Below are 5,417 nucleotides of genomic sequence, written 5' to 3'. Positions count from 1 at the left end.
AATTATCTAGCCTGGGGACACATCTCTGGGTGATCTTCTTAAATAGCTGTTTAACCTTAAACAAGAGCTGAACCACATTCAGAAGTATGCTAATTCCTAGCAGTAGGGCTAGGACCGTGCTAGTCCCAACACCCCAGGAGTATTCAAATTTTTCAAAATTCTCAGACACCATAGTAACCGGACTGAAGGAGAAAGGAGAGGGGAAGAAAGGTACCCCACCCATAGACTGGTTTTCCATGGAGGAAAGGTAAATGGTATAATTAGTAATAGTTTCCCACAGGTGGCTCCCGCTGTATAAAGGTGACAATGCTAAGTGCGAATACCAGATTAATCCCACAGCTGATGACTTTATCATACCATAAACCAGTCTTATACCATACATCAAAGCGAAAACCTTAATCCACCTCCCACGGATAAGCAGTAGAAGAGGAACTATATACAGCAAGCGAGGTGATACATAACAAAGCTTTAAAAGCCAGAGCAACAACTCTAAGAACACATAAATCAACACAATGAACACTTGGACCAAATTTGTTTTAACAAGCTCTGGTCAGGTTTGTCGTTATCTCAAGCCTTCGTGCCCCACTTTGGGCACCAAAATGGACTGTCGTGGTTTAACCCCAGCCAGCAACTAAGCACCACGCAGCCGCTCACTCACTCTCTCCCCCCCATCCAGTGGGATGGGGGAGGAAATCGGGAAAAGAAGTAAAACTCCTGGGTTGAGATAACAACGGTTTAATAGAACAGAAAAGAAGAAACTAATAATGATAATGGTAACACTAATAAAATGACAACAGTAGTAATAAAAGGATTGGAATGTACAAATGATGCACAGGGCAAGTGCTCACCAGCCGCCGACCGACACCCAGCTAGTCCCCGAGTGGCGATTCCCTGCCCCCCCACCAAAGAAGGTCGAAGGCACACAAGACACACTTCACAAACTACACACCACCACAGACACAGGCCGGAACTGCCCTGCCCAGCACACGCTGGTCTCGGCTGAAAAGCAACCCACGCCCTTCATCTTCCCAAACAGGACTCCTGCCTTCCTACTCTCACTTTAAAACCCCTCCTGGCAATTCCCAGCTCTGTCCCTCCCTCCCAGCCACTCCCCAGCCCGGGTCCCTCAACCTAACTTTCAGAGGGCCAAGGGTACGAATCCAGCCTCCGCACAAATCACATGGGCTAACTGGGACCGTCCGGCAGTCACCAGGTTCCTCTTCATCGCTTGCAGTCAAGACAAAGAAAAAAAACAAAAAAACCACCACCAGCAAAATCAGAAGACGCAGTAACCCATCAGCCAACACCAGCTACTTTCCCAAAAGCCCAGTTAATCACACACACACCATAGTGTTATGCTTACCTGCTCTTTCCAGGGTCACACCCTGCAGCCATCATCTCTCAGGGTACCTCAGACAGCAAGACTCACAGAGTTAGCACAGCACTCGCGAGAAGTCACCGGCCCCGTGCTCCTCCTCCCTCAGCCACAGCTCAACTCAAAGGCTCATCCCATTCCAAAGCTGGCCCGCGCAGCACCTTCAAAACTAAAGGTAAACGCTTAACCAAGCAACTACCTAATACTTCGATATTCAACACCGACCCAGCCCACAACCACCTCACCTCCTCAGACTGCACATCGCCATGCAGTTTCACCCCTCCGAGGCTGCGTGCACCACCTGCAAAAACCAAAGCAAGAGACGCATGCCAAGAGGCCGTCCGAAACCGCAGCCTGCCCGGACCGATTCGCAACTCCCTCTCCTTTCCCTTGGCCGCTCAACTACCCCAGTCTGTCATCAAGAGCTTGCCACCTCAAGGCATGCGTATCGTCTGCAAAAACACAAACATGGGATGCTTTCAACTCTGCAGTCGCCAGGTTCATCTTCATCATCTGCAGTCAAGACAAAAAAAAAAAACTCTCAAAATCAGAAGAGGCAGGAAGTTACCCATCAGCCAACACCAACTACTTTCCCACCCCCCACTCTTAATCACACACACCACAGCATTATGCTTACCTATTCATTCCAGAGTCAGACCCTGCGGCCATCATCACTCATGGTACCTGAGACAGCAAGACACACAAAATTAGCGTAGCAGTCGTGAGACTCACCAGGCCCATTCTCCTCCTCCCTAATCCACAACTCACCTTGAGCACTCATCCAAATCCAAAGGTGGCCTGCACTGCGCCTGCAAAACAAAAATAAATGCTTAATCAAGCAACCATGTAATATTTGATATTCAACACCAACTCAGCCCACAACCACCTCACCTTCTCAAACTCCTCATTGGCCTGCGGCATGGCTCCTCTGAGGCTGCATGCCCCACCTGCAAAAACCAAAGCAGAAGACGCATGCTGAGAGGCCGCCCAAAACCTCAGCCCACCCGCACGGATTCCCAGCTCCATCTCCTCTACCTTGGCCGCTCAACTACCCCACTCTGTCATCAATAGCTTGCCACATCAAAGCATGCGCACTGCCTGCAAAGACAAACAAGGGATGATTCCAACTTTCATAGCAATGCAACACCTCCAAAGGAACAGTTCCTTTAAGCCAGTAGTCAGAGCTCACCTTGCACAAGACACCTCCAGTGCTGATGGTCCACTTCACTCCTTGCTTCACACCTTCAAAATAATAAAAGAAAAAAACCCCTATCAGCTAGTCATAGAGCCACCGGCCGCATCTTCCCTCCGACTCCACTCACAGATCCACCTCCTTACAGCACTCCCCTCCCCTCCTCCGTTGCTCTGCGGCACGCATCTTGTCTCTCCGCACCTGAATAAAACCCCATATTGAACGAATCAGCCTAGATGCAGAGCAAGAGCTTAACAACTCCAGAGATCTTGATTCCATCTAGGAATACCAGTACTCCAGCTAGAACCAGCCATTTTAAAAAAACAAACAAACAAAAAAAACCAACCAAAAAACCCAGGGCCAAACTTTAAGCCCATCACATGCAAGACTCAACACCTTAGAGACTCAAATCTACTTCACCACCCCTCAACAGCCTCTGCCACAGGCCTACAATCACTTCCGTAAAAAAATCTCAGTGTTACTGTCCACACAGCCCACCAATGCCTACTAAATCTGTTGTTTACGAACAGGGAAGGACTGGTGGGAGGTGTGATGGTCACAGGCCGTCTTGGGCTTAGCGACCATGAAATGACAGAATTCTCAATTCTTACTGAGGCAAGGAAGGGGGTTAGCAAATCCAGCTCTCTGGACTTCCGGAGGGCAAACTTTGGCCTTGTTGAGGCACTGGTTGAGAGAGTCCCTTGGGAGACGGTCCAGGAGGGACGGACATTCTTTAAGAAGGAAATCTTAACAGCTCGGGACCAGGCTATTCCCCCGTGCTGCAATGTCGAATCGCCGAGGAAAACGACCACCCTGGCTGAACAGTGGGCTTTTGCTAGGAGTCAGGAAACAAAAGGACAATTTATCATCTCTGGAAGAAAGGGCGGGCAACCTGGGAGGAGTGCAGGAATCTTGTTAGGTCATAGAGAAAGGAAATTAGAAAGACAAAAGCTCAGCTAAAACGAACCCTGTCTGCTGTGGTAAGAGGAACGGCTGAAGGAACTGGGGTGGTTTAGTCTGGAGAAAAGGACGCTGAGGGGAGACCTTATCGCTCTCTACAACTACCTGAAAGGAGATTGTAGCGAAGTGGGTACTGGTCTCTTCTATCAAGTAACTAGAAATAGGACGAGAAAAAATGGCCTGAAGTTGCGCCAAGGAAGGTTTAGATTGGATATCACGAAAAAAATCATTTGCTGAGGGGGTTGTCAGGCATTGGAACAGGCTGCCCAGGGTAGCGATGGAGTCACCATCCCTGGAGTTGTTCAGAACACACGCAGATGTGGCACTTTGGGACATGATTTAGTGGTCAGGGTGCTGTTGGGTTGATGGTTGGACTTAATGATCTTAAAGATCCTTTCCAAATTTCACGATTTGATTCAATGCGATTTGATTCTATTCTAGGGAGCAGAACAGAGATGTAGCAAGAAAGGGAAAAAAGGAAGGGAGGGAGAACAAAGGGAGAGAGACACAAAGACTGGAAGAAGGACAAAGGGATGGCAGAGGAAAAAATAGTGATAGGCTGCAGGAGAGAGATGGAGGAGTTCAAAAAAGACACAGGGAGCATGACAGAACAAGAGAGTGAGAAACAAGGGACAGAGCAGGACAGCACTGGAGGAAAAAACAACTGTGATTGATAGGCTGTGAGAGAGATATGGAGGAAGAGAGAAAAGAGAAGGGACAGCTAGCTCGAGAGGGGGATGCAGATAGAAAGGATGGAAGAGGGAAGGGAACAGAGAGAAACACAAAAAAGATCACAAGAGGAAGCAGGGCAGAGAGACAGCAATAGAAGAAAAAAGGGACAGGGATCTGGACAGATGGAGAAAAAAGCAGGAAGAATAGATACAACGTGATACGATGGGACAGAAAGTAAGATAGCGTGACAGATGAGAATAATGACAAGAGATAGAGAGAGACTATGAAAAGCACAGGAGATTGGAGAGAGAGAAAGAGAAGACATGAATAAAAAGAGTAGGGAGCACCACAAAGGGTCAGGGAAAGAAAAGAACAGGAAGGACAACAGGGACAGTGAAATACAGAATTAAAAAAACCCTCACATATTACACGCATCTTATCCGCTCATCAAGCCCATTTCAGAGTTACACAGTACCTCAGCCCCTTTAAGAAAAGTAACACGGTGCCCGAGCCCATTTCGGCGCCACACCGCGCCCGAGCCCATTTCGGCGCCGCACCGCGCCCGAGCCCATTTCGGCGCCGCACCGCGCCCGAGCCCATTTCGGCGCCGCACCGCGCCCGAGCCCATTTCGGCGCCGCACCGCGCCCGAGCCCATTTCGGCGCCGCACCGCGCCCGAGCCCATTTCGGCGCCGCACCGCGCCCGAGCCCATTTCACGGTTATGGAGCTACAGCTCCAATTTCAAAGTTGTGCAATCACTAGAGCCAGGAATGCACCCCCTTTCCATTAACCCAGCAGCAACTACATTTACCTCAAGGTATCTACAACTCGCCCTTGGATGCCCAATTCCAACACTTTCACTCACTTCAACAGCTAAGTTTACCTATGGGCACATGCTTTGCTCTGCACATGCCTTTGTGATTGCCATTAGTACTGTGATTCCCACAAGGACACCTAATTACCTGTCTTTCTTTCGTTTTGTTCTTAGTGCTTCATTTGGTCCATTACTCATTCCACATACTTTCAGCTATGTCAGTATTTAAAGTCCAATTCTACAACCTTCTTTTTCTACAATATATAGAAAAGACTTTACGGCCTCACTCATCAAATATTTGACACTATTAGTTCTAGTCCTCTTTTAATCCTTATTTTTACAAATACATTTAAACTCCAAAAAATCTAGCATTACCTGAAGAAGAAATGCCACTATTTAGTACC

The sequence above is a fragment of the Accipiter gentilis genome, chromosome 10, assembly GCF_929443795.1.
Source record: "Accipiter gentilis chromosome 10, bAccGen1.1, whole genome shotgun sequence".
NCBI classification, from domain to species: Eukaryota; Metazoa; Chordata; class Aves; order Accipitriformes; family Accipitridae; genus Astur; species Astur gentilis.
Note: the sequence above shows the minus strand (reverse complement) of the source record.